This window comes from Furipterus horrens, unplaced genomic scaffold, assembly GCF_987537825.1.
Source record: "Furipterus horrens unplaced genomic scaffold, mFurHor1.1.pri manual_scaffold_7, whole genome shotgun sequence".
NCBI lineage: Eukaryota > Metazoa > Chordata > Mammalia > Chiroptera > Furipteridae > Furipterus > Furipterus horrens.
The window spans coordinates 56,669,255-56,692,349 of NW_028327177.1; the positions used below are offsets into that span (position 1 = coordinate 56,669,255).

The following is a 23,095-nucleotide window of genomic DNA, read 5'->3' on the forward strand; positions in this document are numbered from 1 at the left end:
AAGTACTTATCAGTAATAACCTTAAACGTAAATGGATTAAATGCTCCAATTAAAAGACATAGGGTAGCTGAATGGATTAGAAAGAATGACCCACATATATGCTGTCTACAAGAGACCCACCTTAGAACAAAAGATCTACACAGACTGAAAGTAAAGGGATGGAAAAATGTATTCCAAGCAAATGGACATGAAAAAAAAGCCGGGGTAGCAATACTTATATCAGACAAAACAGATTTCACAGCAAAGTCCATAAAAAGAGACAAAGAAGGGCATTTCATAATACTTAAGGGAAAAATCCATCAAGAAGATATAACCCTTATAAATATATATGCCCCCAACTTAGGAGCACCCAAATATGTAAGGAAAATTTTGAAAGACTCCAAGAAAGATATAGGCAGCAACACACTCATCGTAGGGGACTTTAACACCCCATTGTCAACAATGGACAGATCTTCAAAGCAAAGAAACACCAAAGATATTGAGGCACTGAACAACACTTTAGATCAAATGGACTTAGTCGATATATATAGAAGTTTACACCCCAAAGAAGCAAAATATACATATTTCTCAAGTGCACATGGAACATTTTCAAAGATAGACCACATGGTAGGACACAAAACAAGCCTCAATAAATTCAAGAAAATTCAAATTATATCAAGCATCTTCTCAGATCACAATGCCTTAAAATTGGAAATCAACCTCAAGGAAAAAACTCAAAAACATTCAAACTCATGGAGAATGAATAACATGCTATTAAATAATGAATGGGTTAACAATGACATCAAGGAAGAAATCAAAAAGTTCCTGGAAACCAATGATAATGAACACACAACAACCCAAAACCTATGGGATACAGCGAAAGCAGTCTTCAGAGGAAAGTTCATAGCAATACAAGCCTACCGAAAAAAGCTAGAAGAATCTCTAATAAAAAATTTAACCCTACAGCTACAAGAACTAGAGGAAGAACAACAAGCAAAACCCAGATCAAGTAGAAGGAAGGAAATCGTCAAGATCAGAGCAGAATTAAATGACATAGAGTCTAAAGTAACAATTCAAAAGATCAACAAGAGTAGGAGCTGGTTCTTTGAAAAGATAAACAAAATTGACAAGCCTTTAGCCAGGCTCATCAAGAAAAAAAGAGAGAGAACCCAAATAAATAAAATCAGAAATGAAAGAGGAGAAATCACAACTGATACCACAGAAATACAAAGAATTATAAGAAATTATTACGAACAATTGTATGGCAAGAAATTTGACAACCTAGAGGAAATGGACAGATTCCTGGAAAACTATAGTCTGCCCAAACTGAATCAAGAAGAAGCAGAAAGTCTGAATAGACCAATAACAGCTAGCGAAATTGAAGCAGTAATCAAAAAACTCCCAGCACACAAAAGCCCAGGACCAGATGGCTTCACAAGTGAATTCTACAAAACATTTAGGAAAGAACTAACTCCTATCCTCCTCAGACTATTCCAAAAGATACAAGAAGAGGGAAGACTCCCAAACTCGTTCTATGAAGCCAGTATTACCCTAATTCCAAAACCAGGTCAAGACACAACAAAGAAAGAAAACTACAGACCAATATCACTGATGAACATAGATGCTAAAATCCTCAACAAAATATTGGCAAACCGGATCCAGCAACACATTAGAAAGATCATACACCACGATCAAGTAGGATTCATCCCAGGGATGCAAGGATGGTTTAATATTCGCAAATCAATAAACGTGATACACCACATAAACAAAATGAAAGACAAAAACCACATGATCATATCAATAGATGCGGAAAAAGCATTTGATAAAGTACAACACCCATTTATGATAAAAACTCTCAGCAAAATGGGAATAGAGGGAGCATACCTCAACATAATAAAGGCCATATATGAGAAACCTGAAGCCAACATCATACTCAATGGGCAAAAACTGAGAGCATTCCCCCTGAAATCAGGAACAAGACAAGGATGTCCGCTCTCTCCATTCCTATTCAACATAGTCTTGGAAGTTCTAGCCACAGCAATCAGACAAGAAAGAGAAATAAAAGGCATCCAAATTGGAAAAGAGGAAGTAAAACTGTCATTATTTGCAGATGACATGATAGTGTACATAGAAAATCCTTTAGACTCCACAAAAAAACTACTCAATCTAATAAGTGAATTCGGCAAAATAGCAGGATACAAAGTCAATATTAAGAAATCGAAGGCATTTTTATACACCAACAATAAAAACTCAGAGATAGAAACTGAAAGAAAAATCCCATTTACCATAGCAACAAGAAAAATAAAATACCTAGGAATAAACTTAACCAAAGAGGTAAAAGACCTGTACACAGAAAACTACATAACACTGAAGAAAGAAATTAAAGAAGATACAAATAAATGGAAGCGTATACCATGCTCATGGATGGGAAGAATCAACATCATTAAAATGTCCATACTACCCAAAGCAATTTATAGATTCAATGCAATCCCTCTTAAAATACCAGCAACATATCTCACAGACCTAGAACAAATACTTCAAAAATTTATATGGAACCAAAAAAGAGCCCGAATAGCCACAACAATTTTGAGGCAGAACACAGTAGGAGGAATCACAATACCCGATATCAAACTATACTACAAGGCCACGGTAATCAAAACAGTCTGGTACTGGCATAAAAACAGACATATAGATCAATGGAACAGAATAGAGAGCCCAGAAATAAGCCCAGGTTCATATGGTCAACTAATATTTGACAAAGGGGGAAAGAACATCAAATGGAATGAAAAGAGCCTCTTCAACAAATGGTGTTGGGAGAACTGGACAGGGACACGCAAAAAAATGAAACTAGACTACCAGCTCACACCATACACCAGAATAAACTCAAAATGGATCAAAGACTTAAATGTAAGCCGTGACACCATAAAAGTCCTAGAGGAAAAAATAGGCAGGAAAATTTCAGATATCCCACGTAGCAACATTTTCACTGATATATCTCCTAAGGCAAGGGAAATAAAGGAAAGAATAAACAAATGGGACTACATCAAACTAAAAAGTTTCTGCTCAGCTAAAGAAAACATCAGCAAGATGCAAAGGAAACCAACCATATGGGAAAATATATTCGCCAATGACATCTCAGACAAGGGATTGATCTCCAAAATATATAAAGAACTCATACGACTCAACACCAAGAAGACAGACAACCCAATTAAAAAATGGGCAAAGGACCTGAACAAACACTTCTCCAAAGAAGACATACAGAGGGCCCATAGACATATGAAAGTATGCTCAACATCACTAGCCATCAGAGAGATGCAAATTAAAACCACAATGAGATACCACCTCACACCAGTCAAAATGGCAATCATCAACAAATCAACAAACAACTTGTGCTGGAGAGGATGCGGAGAAACGGGAACCCTGGTGCATTGCTGGTGGGAATGCAGATTGGTGCAGCCACTGTGGAAAACAGTTTGGAATTTCCTTAAAAAACTAAAAATGGAACTGCCTTTTGAACCAGCAATTCCATTGCTAGGATTATATCCAAAAAATCCCGAAACACCAATTCAAAAGAACCTATGCACTCCAATGTTCATAGCAGCACTATTTACAATAGCCAAGTGCTGGAAACAACCTAAGTGCCCATCTGTAGATGAGTGGATCAAAAAACTGTGGTACATTTACACAATGGAATTCTATGTAGCAGAAAGAAAGAAGGAACTTCTACCATTTGCAACAACATGGATGGAACTAGAGAAAATTATGCTTAGTGAAATAAGCCAGGCAACAAAAGAAAAATACCTTATGCTGTCACCTATTACAGGAAACTAATGAACAACACAAACAAATGAGCAAAATTGAACCAGAGGTATGTAAACAAGAAGTAGACTAACAGTAACAAGGGGGGCGGGGGGAGGAAAAGAAAGGTGTAAGGGGATGGGTCAAGTTAAAAAATATATATATATATGAATGACCCACAGACAGGTGCAACTGAGTGGGGACTAAATGTGGGGGAGGGGAGGGACAGGGTGTAGGGAAACAAGAGGGCTAAAAAAGTGAGACAACTGTAATGGAAAAACAAACCAAAATTTTTTAGTGGGGGAAAAATGAAAATATGAAGAATGGAAATGCCAGTTCAGTGAATATTAGGACAAAGATTTTCCTTCACGTTGTATATTTTTCTCCCTATTTGATCCCTCCAGAGTTTGGCATTCTAAACAAGTAAGTAATGACATAAGTTCCTTTGCATAGAACTAATAAGACCAGTTGTCAACAGAGGTTCTTTTTTCTTTTTTCTTTTTTTTTTTGACAAAGTCTTTGACTGGAATGTCAAGCCTAAAGGAAACATACTTGGGCTCAGATTGTTACCAGAAAGCCCTGAGGAACTGGGAATGACTTTCAAAGGTAATAAAAGCCCGTGAGATAAAAGGCCTGGTACCATGGTTGGTTGTGCGGTCCACAGCAATCTTTCCAGGGAAGGAACGAAGGTTGTTTTCCTGAAAGATGGCTAGAAGGGACCTTAAGGCACAAGGAAAGACCAGAAAGACTTGGAAAAAACAGGTGTGTACAGGCAAGGATGAATGCCAGATATGTGGCACAGCTTCTGTGCCCTGAAGAACAGACTGAAGGTCACCCCAAATATTCCTTGGGTAAGTTCCAGCAAAGCAGAACTAAAGATCATAAGTGATCATTTGCTGCTCTTGTTATGTTTATGCAAACGAACAGGATAAATTAAAAATGGACTTAATGTAGTCCCTTTAAAGACAAGGAGGGTAACCTTAGGGAGAAAAATTATTATTCAAGGAAAATCACAATGATCAGTAGTAGAGTATAAAACAGGGCAACTAACCGTCTTAAAAGTTTCTTCTCCAGATTTAGAGACTTGTTTGCGGGTTATGTTACATAAATTAACACGTGTTTTTTGTTTTCAAAGGACATAAGCCTATGATCGCATTACCTGAGTGATTATCTGTACGCATAAGCCTCACTTAATCCTCTCTGCAGCGCTGCCTCCTGAGACTCAACGGTTTGGCTGAACTAAATGGCTGGGTTGGGGAAGAATGGGGTGGTCTGTGGGCTTCACTTTAATACGGGTTTCTCTTTTCTATCCTAATGGCTTGGACAGAAAAGGCCCAGAGGTCTGAGAGGGGGAAAAACCTAAACTATTTACCTCAGCCCAAACTAAGTATAATGGGCAAAAGGGTTTTGGACAGGTGAGATGTGCCTAGCACACCTTCTTACAAAGAAACTTTTTTTTTTCCCTAATATGGAACATTGAAAAATTAATCCCTGCCTTTTGTCATCTAGTAGTTATGGATTGAATGATGTCTTTTAACCCTTTTCGCCAAATCTGTTGCCCTCAGAACACAACAAGGACACCAGCCTGTTGAACCAAGCACGCCGTTGACCGGAGGCAGCCAACTGACCTGGAGTCTGCACGATCCTTCCCCATGTGGGAAGGCCACCCTCCCCTCCACACCCCAACTCTTATTAGGGTTTTCTGGACCCAAGGGTAGGTAGGACGATGACCATGTCCAGCTTGAAGCAGCTAGAGGAGCTTGAGACCTTCGCCCATTGTCCTTTACAAGATTACAAAGGGTCCTAATATTTGAGAGGGGGGGGATAGTTAATTTTTACGAACCAGGGGTATGGACTTGGGGGGGATTGCTGGGGGAGGGGGGTGCTGGAGGGAGGGGAACAAGGGGGAGAAAATTGGAACTGTTGTAACAATATAATCAATAAAAAACATTAAAAAAAAAAAAAAAGAATAAACCTTAAGGTAAACTATGGACTTTGGGTGATTATTATGTGTCAATATAAGTTTAGCCTTGGTAAAAAACATACCATTCTGGTGACCGATGTTCATAATGCGAGAACCTATGCATGTTTGGGGGCAGGAGGACTATGGGAAGTTTCTATACCTTCCTCTTAATTTACTAAAACCTAAAACTGCAAGTCTTTAAGAAAAAGGAATAAATGGAAGGTGAAGAGAAAAAAGGAGACATAATTCTTTAAGGAAGCTTGAATATACATATTTTCTTTTGAAGATAGGAAGGAGAAGATTAAAGCATAAAAAAGACACATTTGCTCGGCTATACATAACTGTTAATTTAGGTGAATGGTATTACAAACTTGAAGTTAAAATAATTAAACGTAAGTGCACTCCAGACTCTAGTATGTTGTCTTCCAACAATAAATTTCCTCAGTGAAGAATTTAATAGCACTAAGATTGGTAAGATTTTATAGAAGCTTAGGTAGTACTTTGGAATTTCTTACAATCAATCCATGATAATAAATTTTAGATATTGTTGATTTAGGCAGTCACTTCTTTAATGTGTACTAGCTAATATATGAGTCTATTGAATGCCTATTAACCACATGGTATCTAAGCTTCTATAGTTAATACAAAGAAATTTTCAAGTCCATCCTTGCTCTTTCATACTTACAATCAAATTCAAAACTGAAAAAGTGAAAACTAAACTAAAAATACAAAGCAATTTATGGATAATTCCAGATACACTGTATATGCAGCAGATATAGAAATGGAGAAGAAAGATCACTTGGGGCCTAGGGAGAACTTGACCCTGACACTGTCTCAGGCTCAGCCCTGTCCCTCACTATCAGGTTTCCTTGGGAATTTACTTAACTTTTCTATACCTTAGCTTCCTCATCCTCAAGTTACGAGATATAATACCTAAAACATTAAGCATTTAGTAAACATTAGCTATCACTTTCACCCCAAAAGTAGTTAATGCATATATTTTGGTTTTAAATTTTACATTTTTAAATTATATATTTATTTTCCAGTATTATTTTTCTTGATTTCTAAGAGAATATCTATAAATAAAGGGCAACGAAGAAGACATCAGATGGAGGCCCCATACAAGCACCTCACCTGAGGTGATCAGCTCAGATCAGGTACCCACCCCCACTGGTTAAATGGACCTGTGGGTCTCAGTCCCGGCAACAACAGGCGACAGCAGAGAACTCCAGGGATGCCAGCACAATGGGTGGTGCAGGAAGCAGCAAGGCTCAGAGAGCATCATGGCAGAGCAGGTGGCCCTGAGTCAGCCGCCACAGCTCTGCCTGAGCCAGCTTCTGTCTACAGGACTGCACCCCAAAGGAAGGAAGAAAAGTGGCCCTTCCATTTGTTCCAGGCTCCTCAACCTAGAAAAGGAGTTAGGAATGAAGGGAAGGATCAATGGATGGTCCTCAGTGGGCAAGTGTGAGATCCTATGGGAAGAGCTATACTAGGGTGATGCCTTCCATCAGTGCTAAACACATATTTTCATCATCATGGGTTCACTGGGTGACCTGGCCATGAAGATCTACCCTATCACCTGGAGGCTGTTCCAGGATAGCCTTCTGCCCAAAACCATATTTAACATGGGCTATGCTCACTCCCACTTCTCAGTGACCAATATCTGCAAGCAGGGCAAGCCCTTCTTCAAAGCCAGCCCAGAGAAGAAGTCCAAGCTAGAAGAGTTCTTTGCCTGCAACTCCTATGTAGCTGGCTAGTAAGATGACACAGCCCCCCATGAGCGCCTCAATAGCCACATGAATGCCCTCTGCCAGGGTTCATACGCCAGCTGCTTCTTCGACCTCGCCTTGCCCTTCACCATCTATGAGGCTCACCAAGAACATCCGAGACCTGCATGAGCCAGATGGCTGGAACAGTATCACTGTGGAGAAGCCCTTCAGGAGGGACCTGCAGAGCTCTGTTTTCCAAACACATCTACTTCTTACTCTGTGAAGGCCAGATTTACTACATGGACCACTGCCTGGGCAAGGAGATGGTCCAGAACTTCACAGTGCTTAGGTCTGCCAACAGGATCTACGGCCCCATCTGGAATGGGGAAAACGTCGCCTGCATCATCCTCACCTTTAAGGAGCCCTTTGGTACTAAGTACCACTGGAGCTACTTCGGTGAATTTGGGATCATCCAGGGCATGATGCAGAACCACTTGTTGATGATGCTGTGCCTGGTGGCCATGGAGAAGCTGTCCTCCACTGACTTGGAGGACATCATAATGAAAAAAGATCAAGGTATTGAAATGTATCTTAGAGGGGCAGGATAAAATTTGGTCTTGGGCCATTATGTGGGGAATCCCAATGGAGAGGATGAGGCCACCAAAGCGTACCTGGATGACTGCACAGCATCCTGTGGGTCCACCACTATCACCTTCACAGCTGTTGTCCTCTATGTGGACAATGAGAGGTGGGATGGAGTGCCCTTAATCTTGTGCTGCGGCAAAGCCCTGACTGAGGGCAAGGTGAGTTTGCAGTTCCGTGACGCGGCTGGAGACATCTTCCAGCAGCAATGCAAGCACAATAAATTGGTAATCCCAGTGTAGCCCAACACAGCCATGTACACCAACATGATGACTAAGAAGCCCAGCATATTCTTCAATCCCAAGGAGTTGGGACTAGACCTGACCTACAGCAACAGATATTGTATACAAGTGCTTCTGTGGGAGCCAGATGCACTTTGTGTTCAGTGACAAGATCTGGGAGTCCTGGCTGATCTTCAACTGCTGTTGCACAACAGCAAGCACAAAAAGCTCCAGCCCATCCCCTATGTTTATAACAGCTGAGGCTGTACAGAAACAGATGAGCTGATGAAGAGAGAGGGCTTCCAGTATGAGGGCACCTACAGGTAGGTGAACCCCTTCAAGCTCTTAACACCAAGCCCATCCCTACTCCATCTTTTCCCTTCTTAACACCTGACCCCATGTCAGGAGGACTTCAGGACTATAGACCTTAGTCTCACATTCCTGGCCCCGAGCCCAGCTATATTTCTCAACCATCAACACTCAACACTCGCGCTGTGATCATCCTCAGCCGCCACGGCTCTGCCTGAGCCAGCTTCTGTCTACAGGACTGCGCCCCAAAGGAAGGAAGAAAAGTGGCCCTTCCATTTGTTCCAGGCTCCTCAACCTAGAAAAGGAGTTAGGAATGAAGGGGAGGATCAGTGGATGGGTCTCAGATGGCAAGTTGGCCAACCCACACCCACAATGGCTATAGGTAAACTCCTCAGAACCCTAGGAAAGGGGGCAAGCTGTCCACACCAGCTTCAGGGCCACTCTACATTCCTGATCAGCTGCTGGAGGGGACTTCCATGCAGCCCAGTGATCCTCCACATCTTGGGCCCCCTGAATGCCCTTCTGTCCCACTAGGTCAACTCTGCACTGCATGGCCCACCCACCCACAGGTGCCCCTTGCTACTAGAAAAACAGAAGCAGCAGGCAGAATGCCCCACCTCAGCCCCCTAAATCCACAAACAGGAGGAAAATAAGTAAAGAAACAAAAAACATAACAAATAGTGTCTTTAGCAGTCACTCAAAAAGACAAATAATGCCTTAACAAGCAGGGCAAATCATGTGCTCTTCACAGCATTTCTAACAGGAAACAAAAGGCATAACCAACACCTTTAGAAAAAGATATCTAGAAGCCATCACTTTCACATATTTTATTTTAGAACTCCACCCAAGCCCATAATCTTGAGTGAATGTGGAGAAAAGTCTCCTTCTATGGACACACAGGTGACAGACACAAGCTGTTTTGGCCCCAGCCTGACAGTCAAGAACTCATCTTCTTTGAGCAAGGATGGCTGGTGTGTGTGTTCACACAGATGCCTGTGCCTGGGATGGGGAGGAGAAGTGAAAAAAACAAAAACAGGTCAGAGGAGCTGGCAGGTTCATAAGCTCAAGTTTATATTTTATCTTTATATTATAGAATCAGATTAATGAAAAAGAGCTATGAGTTTTGGAAAAAGAAAGACCTGGTTTTGAATCACAGCTCAGCTTTTTAATTGTCTTGTGACTGTAGACAAGTTCCTTCACTGACTCTCCCATTCCTCAGTTTAATCCAAAATTGGGAAAAAATTATTCTAGCAATATTTCAAGAATTACAGATAATGACTACTTATGATGAAATATTTCAAGCACATAGAAAAATATAAAAGATATAAAGATGCATGTACCCATCACCATCCTATCACCCTTCATCAAATATTAACATGATGCAAATTTTCTTTAGTTTCTTTTTAATGATGCAGTTGAAATTTCCTATATCTCTCTCTTGTTCTCATATTCCTCCTTCCTAGAGGCAACTCTCTCCTGAATTACATCCTGTTTTTATATTTTTATCACACATACACATACATGCACACTCTCACACACACAAGTACTGTGTAGAATTACTTTGTAAGCTTTTAAACTTTATATAAAATTTAAAAATGGTGTCATCTCAACACAATTCTGAATTACCTGCTTTTTTCATCAATAGTTTTTTTTAAAATATTTATCCATGTTCACACATATAGATCTATTTCAGTGCTTCCCAAAGCAAGAAACATATATAATTTAAAATTTTCTAGTAGCCAAATTAAGAAAATTAAAAGAGGTGAAATGAACTGTAATATATTTTATTTAACCAAATATATCAAAATAATATAATTTCTCTTATATCTGAGCTCTCATGAGAGTCTTATTTAGCAGTCCCTTTGTGGCTAACTCAGTGTTTGCTACCACGCACCCCAAAACTCTTCCTACCTCTACCTATTACCCAATTCAAAAGCCATGTCCTCATTTTAAGATATTAGTTACAGCAGTACCCCACTTCTCAGTACCAATTCCTGCCCATTGTCTGCTTGGGTTGCCATAACAAAACAAAACAAAACAAAAAAGAAACACAGACTAGGTGGCTTAAGCAACAGACTTTATTTCTGTTGATGTTGGGAAGTCCAAAATCAAGGTGCTAGTTAATTCAGTTCCTGGTGAGAGCTCTCTTCCTGGCTTGAAAAAGGCCATTCTCTTGATGTATCTAACAGAGAACGAGAGGGCGAGACAGACAGATAGAGGGGCAAGGGAGAGAAATATCTCCCTCAAGTCTCTTCTTATAAGGGCAATAATCCCATTATGAGGGCCCCAACCTCACCTAATCATTTCCCAAAGGGGCACTCTCCAAAATACTACCACATTGAGAGTTTGGGCTTCAACATATGGATTTGAGGGGTGGGGGTGGAAATGACACAATTCAGTTTATAGTGGTCTTTTCACACTTCAAAATTTTTATCTCACGGGTATGAAATGGCATTTCACTCTTGTTTAAATTTGCATTCCATGATTATTCATAAGGTTTATCCTCTTTTCACTTGTTTATTGACTCTTCATACTTCTTCAGTGAACTGCTTATTTATAGATTTTCCCCATGTTTCTAGTAGGAGAAATACGTAATTACTTTTTAATTACTTGGATCTATGTGTTGCATGGATAGAGAGAATGTCATCAGAAAATTTACAATTTAAAAGTGACAGAGGAATACAAAATAATAAATAAATAAATAAATAGTGACAGAGGAAGAACCACTATTTAAAATTGACACCTTTTCTAGTAGCTAAGAAAATTTTCTCAACCAAAGATTTTTTTAACAATTATTATTACTGGTAGGTTTGCCAAGTGTCACACAGTACCTTATGTACTTGTGCAAAACTTTTGTTCCTTGAAAATTTTTATCCTTTACAAAATCATTTTATTAGGAAATGAGTTACTTTACTTAAATGCTAGATTTCAAGTACCAAAATAAATATTTAATTTTTTTTCTTTTAAAACACTTGTACTTTCCTATATTTTCTCCTGTTTCCTTTGGACAGCTAAACAGCGCTGCCCTTTTTAAATTTTCATGTAATATCACTTCAATCAGGTGTATAGCCCAGTTACAGAAATAATACATTAGAGCAAATTAGGATCTTTGTTAGCAAAAAAATTATCACAGTAGTCAAATTCACGGATTCAAAAAGTGACTATGTAGCAATGATTATAATTTGCTAATGTTTAAAATATAATGAAAGTAATAGGAGTCTCCTAAATTAGTGATTAAATATCACCAACAAGATTAAGATATGAGCAAGGAGTTGTTCCTGAAATGACAACATCCTAACCTACCTGTGGCTGAAGTCACCTGCAATTAATCAAAAACATAAAGTGTTCAATAGTGATTCAGTTTCCAAAAGTTAGCAATACTGCTGTAGCAGACATCTGTCACAATTTATTTCTGATTCCTCTTTTCAGAGAACAACCCACCCATCCATAAAGAGGACAGCCTGCAACCTCTAAGCAGCCACAGGGGTGGCCTCCCATGTCTTTGTAGCCATGTGTCTACTATGATTGGCCTAAGGAAGACAACTGATCAAAGCCAAACAAATCAGATTCATTTTCTTCATGTTTTGAATTGAGATATACAGAGTCTGGGGAATACAAGCTAAGACACTAATAATGAATCTCTAAACAAAAGATTATGAGTACCTGCTAGTGAGAATCCCAAAGCTACCTAAGGACTAGCATTTCATCTTCCTCCTAAACTAGGTAGATATGTGTTCTGTTACTTGCAGCCAAGAGGCTTAACTATCTGCTAAATACCTCCAAATAAAGAAAATGTTCCATTGAACAAATTATTAATTCAGTGGATAATATGTGTGAGGTATTACACAAGATAGAAAATTTAGTGACATATAATTCCATAAAGAACTGGAAATCACAAAAAAGGAGATATAAGTAGGCTCACACTAAATGTTCTGAATGGACAAAGAATAGAACCTTTATTTCTGGCTAATCTGAAATTAGCAAACACACTGGAAGAAACAAAACCTCTAATGGGTCTTAAAGGGTTGGAAAATTCTTAACAGGTGAAGATGAGAGTAGAGAGAACGAAGTATATAAGGCAGGAAAGTACAATGGATACTAAGAGACATAGACAAGTCTGGACAAATGAAAATTCAGAGTTCACATGGGAAAGCAAAAGACAAAAATACAAACAATAATCCCAGAGATCAGGTGTGTGTGGAGAAAGAGAGCCCACATGTTCTCTTACATAACTATAAATCAACAGACCCATCAACAGGTGGGGATATTTATTGTTCAGGAGAGATTCTTGTAAGTAACTTCATTGAATAATTAAAGAGCTACCCCTGGACTTAAATGCCCCATTTTCTGTAAATCAAATCTTAATCTAATTCTATGTATGAAAGTCTATATGTATAGAGTCTATCTGGGTAAAACCTGTGCCTACTAAAAAGTAAGAAAGAAGTCAGAGTCTAATTGCAAGATTAAGTATTGTCTCTGTGGTAAAGCTACCTCAATTACAAATAAAACAAATTAGTCAGATGAAACACTGCTCTCTCAGAAACTACAGTTTTCAATTCTAAAATGTATAGAGAGGTCATAGGAAGAGCAACAGTGGAATATCAGTAATAAATGATCACCTCCCTACTTTCAAATTTAAAAAAAATTTATTGATTGATTTTGGAGAAAGAGGGAGGAAGAGAGAGAGAGAAACATCCATCTGTTGTTCCACTTATTTATGCATTCATTGGCTGACTCTCTGACTGGGGATGGAATCTGCAACCTTGGCATTTTGGGACCATGCTATAACCAACTGAGCTATCAGGCCAGGGCCCCACCTCCTTATCTTTAAATGATACCTTTGTAGCTATATACTTAACAATAGTAACTAAACTAAAATCATTCCTTGAAAGAAGCAATTATTAGACAAAAAAACAACTCACTTTTCTCATATTTCAAACAACAACCAAAATTTCAAGACCCTGGTTTTAGCCCAGGCAAGAAGGCATGGGTGGGTGCTTCAGTGAAGACACCTTGTGCACCCACTGCAATAGGGGCAGGTGCTGGCTGTGTCCTGACTCACATCCTGCATCCTGCAGCACACTGGTTTCTGCTCTTTGAGGTTTCCCACCCAATTAACTGACTAGGCCCAGACCTGCCCTTGTAGAATGTTATGAGATCACTGAGGGCCAGGCTATGTTAAATTCACCATGTTAATCCTAGGTTCAGCCTCCCTTTCTTAAAGTCACACTACTAATGAGACTAGTCAGTGGCATTTTATGGAAAGAACAAGAGAATTATAAGGCCCTGCCTGCTTAGAAATTTTTTAATCCAACAACAACTACTAAGTGTTTTTAAAGAGGTGGAAGGTGGGGGCAACAGCAAAAATCCCAGAGAAGATAGGCCATGATAGCTGTGGTAACTAAAATCACCAAAACCAAGATAGCTTTTAAAAATTACGGGGAATGAAAGATGCTGGTGGTTGATTAACCAGCAAACTTAGTTAGCAAATGCCTCATTTCACCCCCAATTCTAAAATGGAATTTATTTATTTAACAAATTAATTGAGGGCCTGCTATGTATGTATCAAGTATCATTCTGGCTACAATGGATATAGTGGGAGGGAAAAACACCAAAGTAAGTATTCATGTAGTCTTTAAATTCTTGTGGAATCATCACACACACACACACACACACACACACACACCAAAGTAAGTATTCATGTAGTCTTCAAATTCTTGTGGAATCATCTCTCTCTCACACACACACACACACAAACACAAACACCAAAGTATTCATGTAGTCTTTAAATTCTTGTGGAATCATCACACACACACACACACACACACACACACACACACACCAAATTAAGTATTCATGTAGTCTTTAAATTCTTGTGGAATCATCTCTCTCTCTCTCTCTCTCACACACACACACACACACAAACAAACACAAACACCAAAGTAAGTATTCATGTAGTCTTTAAATTCTTGTGGAATCATCACACACACACACACACTCACCCTTAAATAATGCAGGCTTTTCTCTGGCTATTTATGAAGAACTGCACTGGTTGTGTAAAAGGGACAGCAAAACCAGAAGAAATGGAAAGAGTATATCAGACTCCCAGCTGCTAAAAGAACTTTACCTTCTATTGAATTAAAAATCAGTAAAAGCAACACAATTCTAGACAACAGAGAGTCTTCAACTACTGTTAGCAGTTATACTTTCACTGTTTATTTGGTATACTTTTTGTGACTGAAACTTGATTCATGAAAATCAGAGAATACTAGTGAAGGGAAAACAAAAGCTAGATTTTCTCACACATTGAAAAAAAAAAAAACAACACCAATCTTTTCTGAGGTAAACAGGTTGAACAAGCTACACGATGGTTACACCTCTGTAAACCACTTCACTTGCCTTTCATAAACTAAGTATGTTTCCAACCCCAAATTCCAGCCTGATGAGAACAGAACATGGGTTTACAAAAGCACCATTCCATTGCATATTAATGTCCAAAGCGTCTGCTCTGAGCAGCCCAGGAGAAAATTAAAAAACAGCCATGGCAAAGGCACATCTTAAAAGAAAGGGAGAAGAGAAATTACAATGCTCAAAAAGGAACCTGCTTGGTCCAAGTTCACCAAGCAGCAGCTGAGCTCAGTGAAGAAGAGCAAAGTATGCCCGAGGCCACAACCAGGTCCATGTGGGTTGGCTACAGTGATTACAAAGGACAAGAAAGAAAAGTAGCTGTTTCTCCAGGGAAGGCTGTGTATTACTGTACCATACGGATATAGACTTTGCTAAAACCTGTCTGGCCATTCTCAGTTACAAAACATTTTCAGAGAAAGACAGCCCTGAGTCTTTCTGCGACACCGCCTTCTGGCAGAACCAGGCAGGACTTTGTCCCTGGTCTGCTGAAGACTGAAGGGTCATCCAACTCAAACCTACACTCATACCTGGGACCTCAAAATTAATAGAGAAGGAAAAAATGACAACATGTTCTAAAATTTGGTGTTTATTTAAGCAAATGAAACCAGAAGTTAAGACACAGGTTTCTGGTTATAAGCCTGGTTTGTTTTGTTTTTTTTTTTCCATTCAAAGGAAAAAATTAAAACCCTACACAATGGAGGACTAGGCGACAAAAAAAATTAGAAATTGAGAGAGGAGCCTAGAGAATGCAGAAGACTTCAAAGGAAACAAGCCAGGTTAAGTGCCCTAAGAGAACAAAGGCAATAAATAAAAGCAAAGACAGTAACAGCACATTTATAGCCCTGCCCAGTGGACCTATGATGTGTCCCTGCAAACACGAGTTCCATGAAATGTGAATAGATATTAAAAGAAAATGAGCTCCACAGTCAAATCAGTTTGAATAAACTAAGCTGAATAAAATTAAATGGTAAGATTTCTTAGAAGCCTTTAATATGCCCCATATGCATTGTGATCTCTAAGAGAAGGCTGTAATGTGTAGTGTTTCCTAAACTAATTGGACTGGTTTTTCACTGAGTATCTCATGGAACTGAAACTTCTAAAAAACTTTTTATATTTCAATCATTTAAATGGAAATCCCTCAAAAATGAGGAGTTCCATAAATTCTTTTACTTCTATCTTAAATATCATCTGCTAATGCAGTTTAATACGCTCTTGACGAGTCACAATTATTCTTGTGGATAACTATTATTTTGGATGTTCTGCACATGACAATTGCTGTTCAGTCCAACCACAAGGTTGTTTGCTGGTTGGCCCCAATCCCACACTGCCCAAGTCTGCTCCTAACAGCCTTTCTGACTGACTATCAAAGTGACAGACGCCTTCTGTTTCATTGGTTAAGAAGCCAGAAAAGAGCAAGACTCAGTGTTGGACATCAGAAACACTATAAAGATAAAGAAAACACAGACTCTACCCTTTAGCTACTTGGTCACAATTGAGTTGAGCTACTAACAACCCAAAATATTCACTGTAGAACAAATCTAATAACAATTAGTTCAGAGGCCAAGGGCCTCCTCCCAGACCCCAGATTACCTAAAAAGACCCTAACTGGATTTTGGGCAGGTGGCATCTGACCATATCTTATATACAAATAAAGATGTTTCTTCAAAATAATGAAGCCTTTTCAAAATCATCCTCACAAGATTCCTTTTAGGTGAAAGAAGGCAAACTATGTAAACTGATACAGAGGAAGGTTAAATAATTTATATATAGTTGTTCAGAGTCACAAAATAGGTTAAGGGAATAATCTCAGGAATCCACACTATTCACACAGTATCCTAAACACACTACACAAGGCTCTGTCTAGAAAATAATGCCAACTAAAAGAATAGGGGAAAATCAGAGACACACACACACACAGGATGGGGCAAAAGTAGGTTGTGAGTATGTGAGTTTGTTTTTGTATCATTATTAATTATTGAATTATTTTCCACACAAACAATTGTAAATCTACTTTTGCCACACCCTGTATATTTAACTTCAAGAACTACAAATACTCAGAAAGGCAAAATAAGTTATCTCTAAAAAAAAAAAAATTGTCCTGTGTATTTTTCCATAACCATGAAGTTCAATAAAAGTGAAACACGAAGGCCAATAATAATAAGGAATTTAAAAGATGTAATGTTTCATAATATTTCATCATTATTTCAATAACTAAAAGATAATGTTTATTATACTATTGGAAATACTATTGGTCACAATGAGCTACAACAGTTTTACGGAGATAAGTCGTCTCTGAAAACTATTACTCTTTGACATTTATGAAAGAACATGAGTTATAAAAAAAGTGTCTGTTTAAGTCTATACAAAAACTAGAAACAGCAAAGGTAGTCCCAGAAACCTCACTCTTCAGAACATACTTTATTTAAATTGTGAATTCAAACAAAACAATGTTTATTTTATAAAATTTTAAAGATCCCTGACTTTTATAAAGTAGTCCTAGACCTGATCTGTGAAGCCTTATAGGTATATTTTAATTGAAAATAAGATAATGCTGACATTAGAGAAGTTGACAGATCCAAGATGGTGGAGGAGAAAGTAGAAGCTACACTAACCTCCTTCCAGGACCAATCTGGAATTACAATTTAATTGTGGAGAAATAATCCAGAATATCCAACTGAACACTAGCTGGAGAGAAGCTTTATAACCACAGACAGAAATAAGAGGCTGCTTCATCACAACGTGACTGGTAGGGAGTGCAAAGGACATGTGAGAGGGCTGGCTGGGCTCCCACGGAAGGCGAGGTTTCCCCCCAAGAGGAGTGGGGTCTAAACCCCCCGCTGGGCTTCCCAGCCTACAGAAACAGAGCTGAGAGTAAAACCGTACCCAGCTGTGAAAAGCAAAAAGCCATGGAATCTTTTGCTGGTCTGAGACAGCTAGAGACACAGAATGATCCTTAAAGGAACCACGCACAAAACTACATTGGCACCCACTTACCCTGGGCTCAAGCTGACGAATAGCAAAGTGGAACAGAGACGCTTAAGGAGAATTTGGGATGATGGCTTGGAGGAGAGAACTGAGGGAGCAGCTGACATGGTCCCAGGACTGACTCATCCCCCACACTGCAGTCAGACCACTCCTCCAAGTGCCATCAGTCTGAGGGGAAGCAATAGACCCTCCCACAGGAATTAATCTGCCCCGCCCAGCAGTGCTTAAGCTTGACTGCTGATGACAGATTGAATATATTAAGAACTGAAGGAGAGAAAATAAGATGGCGGAGGAGTAAGTGGAAGCTACACTAACCTCCTCCCAGAACTAGTCTGGATTTACAACTTAATTTTGGAGAAATCGTCTGGAATAACCAACCAAACACTAGCTGTAGAGAAGTCTTATAACCACGGAGAGACAGAAAAGGCCGCTACATCACAACGTGACTGGTAGGGAGTGCGGAGACACGGAAGGGCTGTCTGGGCTCACACGGGTGGCAGCTGAAGGGACTGAGAAACAGCTCAGAAGCTGGAGATACCCCCTGAGAAGGGCAGGGTCTAAACCCCCAGCCAACCTTCCCAGCCTACAGCAACAGAGTGGAAAGTAAAATAGTATCCAGCAGAGAAAAGCGAAAAGCCACAGGGTTTCTTGCTAGCCGGAGAGAAACAGCTGGAGAAAAAGAGCTCTTAGGCGGATCACATATGAAAATATTCTGCCCCCACTTACCCTGGGCACAGCAGAGGGAAGACAAAGAGGACAGGAAATGCTTGGGGAGAGTTTGGTGTGGTGGCTTTGAGGGGAAAGCTGGGGAAGCGGCCGGGGTCCCAGTGCTGACTCATCCCCAGTGCTGCAGGCAGACCATTCCCGGCCAAGTGGCTTCAGCCTGAGGGAAACAAAAGCCCTGCCTACAGGAATTAAGCTGCCACACCCATGGTCCTTAAGCCTGATTGCTAATCACAGACTGAATAGATTAACAACTAAAGAAGACAGACAAAAGCAGTAGACCCCTGGAAGTCTCCAACAGGCTGCCTAGGCCCAGACTGGTACAGGACCTGACGCCACCAGGGGCAGATCCAGGAAGTGCAGATCATTCTAAGAAGCACAAACAAACAATAGGAGTCACAAAAATGGGGAGACAGAGAAACAACCCCCCATCGAAAGGAAAGGTAGAATCCCCAGAAAGAGTGCTAAATGAAATAGAGGGGAGCAAACTATCAGATATGGAATTCAAAACATGGATTATGGAGAAGCTCAATGAGCTCAGCGGAAACTACAAAGAACTCCAGAAAAACTACACGGAACTTACTGAGATTTACACCAGCATGAAAAAGGGCATGGAAGCTATCAATAAGAACCAGGAGGAAATGAAGAAAACGATCTCTGAATTGAAGAACACAGTAAAAGGAATTAAAAGCAGGCTAGAGGAAGCAGAAGATCGGATCAGCGAGCTAGAGGAAAACGTAGACAAAAACTCCCAGACAGTGCAACAAAATGAAAAAAGACTGAACAAGACTGAAGAGGTTCTAAGACAGTTGCAGGAAAACATGAAACGTAATAATATCCGTATCATAGGAATTCCAGAAGGAGAAGAAGAAGAGAAAGGGATAGAAAACCTCTTTGAAAAACTAATGACAGAAAGCTTCCCTACCATGAGGAGAGAAAGAGTCACCCAAGTCCAGGAAGCACAGAGGGTCCCCATGAAGATGAACCCCAACAGGCCCACTTCAAGACACATCATAATTAAAATGGCAACACTCAAAGACAAAGAGAGAATCCTAAAAGCAGCAAGAGAGAAACAACTAATAACATACAAGGGAGCTCCAAAAAGGCTATCATCAGATTTCTCAGCAGAAACACTACAAGCCAGAAGGGAATTGCAAAAAATATTCCAAGCAATGAAAAATAAAGGCCTACAACCAAAAATACTCTACCCGGCAAGACTCTCATTCACAATGGAAGGTGAAATAAGGAGTTTCCAAGACAAAAGAAGGCTAAAAGAATACATCTCCACCAAACCAGCATTGCAAGAGATGCTAAAGGGTCTGCTTTAAGAAGATGAAGAACCAGAGAGAGACAGAGAGGAACACGAGTACAAAGGGGGAAAATGACAATGAATAAGTACTGAAAGAAAGAAGAAACTTCTACCATTTGCAACAACATGGTTGGAACTGGAGAGAATTATGCTTAGCAAAATAAGTCAGGCAACGAAAGAAAAATACCTTATGCTATCACCTATTACAGGAAACTAATGAACAACACAAACGAATAAGCAAAATTGAACCAGAGGTATGTAATCAAGGAATATACTAACAGTAACAAAGGGGGAGATGGGAGAGAGAGAAGGGGGTAAGAAGGGGAAGGGTCTAGTCAAAGAACATGTATAAATGACCCATGGACATGGACAACTGGGTGGGGACTGAATGTGGGAGAAGGGGGGGCAGGGTGCAGGGAAGCAAGAGGGGGAAAAAAGTGGGAGAACTGTAATGGAAAAACAAACAAAATTTTAGCGGGGGGAAAAATATAAAGAATAGAAATGCAAGTTCAGTGAATATTAGAAGGACAAGGATTTTCCTTCACACTGTATATTTTTCTCCCTATCTGATCCCTCCAGAGTTTGGCGTTCTAAAGAAGTTAATGACATAAGTTTCTTTGCATAAAACAAATAAGACCAGCTGTTAATAGAGGCTTCGTTTTTTAACTAAGACTTTGACTGGAATGTCATGCCTAAAGGAGACATGCTTGGGCGTTGGTTGTTACCAAAAAGCCCTGAAGAACTGGGATTGACTTTCAAAGGTAATAAAAGTCCACGAGATAAAAGGCCTGGTACCTTGGATGGATGCGCGGTCCATGGTAATCTGTCCAGGGAAGGAATGAAGATTGTTTTCCTGAAAGATGGCCAGATGGGACCTTAAGGCACATTGGAAAACCAGAAGGACTTGGAAAAGACAGGTGTTTACAGGCAAGGCTGAATGCCAGGTATGTGGTTCTACTTCTGTGCCTTGAAGGGAAGACTGAAGGTCACCCTAAATGTTCCTTGCGTAAGTTTCAGTAAAGCAGAACTAAAGATCATAAGTGATCATTTGCTGCTCTTGTTGTGTTTATGCAAATGAACAGGACAAATTAAAAATGGACTTAATGCAGTCCCTTTAATGACAAGGAGGGTAATCTTAGGGAGAAAAATCGCAATTCAAGGAAAATCACAATGCTCAGTGGTAGACTATAAAGTAGTGCAGCTAACCGTCTTTAAAGTTTATCTTCATTTAAAATTTGTTTTCATTTGAAAGTTTAACTATGTCTGTGGCATTATCAAAGATGTTTAATTTACAGGGAAGAAGAATGTCAAATGCCTTGCAACTGGATGTCTTTGCAATAAGACAGTCCTACAGATTTAGAGACTTGTATGTGAGTTATGTTACATAAATTAACATGTGTTTTCTGTTTTCAAAGGGCATAAGCCTACGATCTCATTACCTGCGTGATTGTCTGTATGTATAGGCCTCACTTAATCCTGTCTGCAGCGCTGCCTCCTGAGACTCAATGGTTTGGCTGAACTAAGTGGCTGGATTGGTGAAGAATGGGGTGGTCTGTGGGCTTCACTTTAAAACTGGTTTCTCTTTTCTGTCCTAAAGGCTTGGACAGAAAGAGTCCAGAGGCCTGAGAGGGGGGACACCTAAAATATTTCCCTCAGCCCAAACTAAGTATAATGGGCAAAAGGGTTTTGGACAGGTGAGATGTACCTGGCACACCTTCCTCCAAAGAAGCCCTTCTTTTCCCTAAGTTGGGACATTGGAAAATTAATACCTGTCTTTTTTCATCTATTGGTTCTGGATTGAATGATGTCCTTTAACCCTGTTGCCAAATCTGTTGCCTCCAGAATACAACAAGTATGCCAGCCTGTTAAATCAAGCATGCCAGTGTCCTGGGACAGCCAACCGACCTGGAGTCTGCACGATCCTTCCCCATGTGGGAAGGCCACCCTCCCCCTCCACACCCCCACTCTTATTAGGGATTTCTGGACCCAAGGGTAGGTAGGACAACGACTATGTCCAGCTTGAAACATCTAGAAGAGCTCGAGAGCTTCACCCATTGTCCTTTATAAGATTATAAAGGGTCTTAAATCTGAGAGGGAGGGATTGTTATTTTTTATTGTTAAAATAATTAATTAATTAATTAATTAATTTTAAAAAAAGAAGAAGAATATATGAAAGGGTGAGGCAGGAGAGCTTGTATGTATGACCCATGAGCATGGACTTGGGGGGCCATTGTTGGGGGAGGGGGGTGCTGGGCGGAGGGGAGCAAAGGGGAGAAAATTGGAACTATTTTAACAATATAATCAATAAAATATACTTAAAAAAAAAAAAAGAACTGAAGAAGTCAGAGCAAAGACAGTGGATCTCTGGTAGTCTCCAATAGGCTACCTAGACCCAGAATAGGACACAATGTAACATCACCAGGGGTGGATCTAGGAAGCTAAGAAAGTGCACCTCTACAATACTACACATGATGTGGATGATGGAGGGACTCTCAGCTAGCTGGAGGGAAGGACCCACCAAAGAGCAACACAACAACGAAATCCCAATTACAACCAGAGAGCCCAAATAAACAGCATAAAAGGAATCCCAAAAGCATCAAGTTCAGGTGATCAAGGCAACTACACTACTGAGTCATATAGGTCTCTTACCACAGAAGATCACACTGTTACAGAGCGAAAAAGGGGTCTTTCACGTAGCGCCTTGGTGTAAAACCCAACAATTAATGTTGAGGAAAACAGGTCTTTATTTACAATATTCCAACCTGGGGTGGGCAGTGAGCACGTCAGCTCAGAGCCCTGTTATCCCAAAGGACCCAGCACTTTCCTTGCTTCCCAAAAGGCTATAAACCAAAAACATGCCCAGAAGTTCCTCATCTGTCACCTTTCTCTTTCAGGATCTGGGGTACAATGTCATCAGCCTCCATAAAACAGTCCAGGAAAACATGTGCCATGTTGCACTGGATCACGCGTGGTTCTCCCTCTGCTCTTTCAAAGCCACGTGGATCTCCTCTTCTTCCTCCTTGCAAACCACATGGATCTCTCTCTCTTT

At 40.0% G+C, this 23,095-nt stretch overlaps 1 protein-coding gene and 1 pseudogene across 3 annotated transcripts in view; one reads left to right on the plus strand and one right to left on the minus strand.

Annotated features, from left to right (window-relative positions):
- SPIDR (scaffold protein involved in DNA repair) overlaps nucleotides 1–23,095 on the minus strand; it is a 396,715-nt gene that overhangs the window by 294,475 nt on the left and 79,145 nt on the right. The window lies entirely within an intron of this gene.
- On the plus strand, nucleotides 6,919–8,699 carry LOC150004491 (glucose-6-phosphate 1-dehydrogenase pseudogene; annotated as a pseudogene).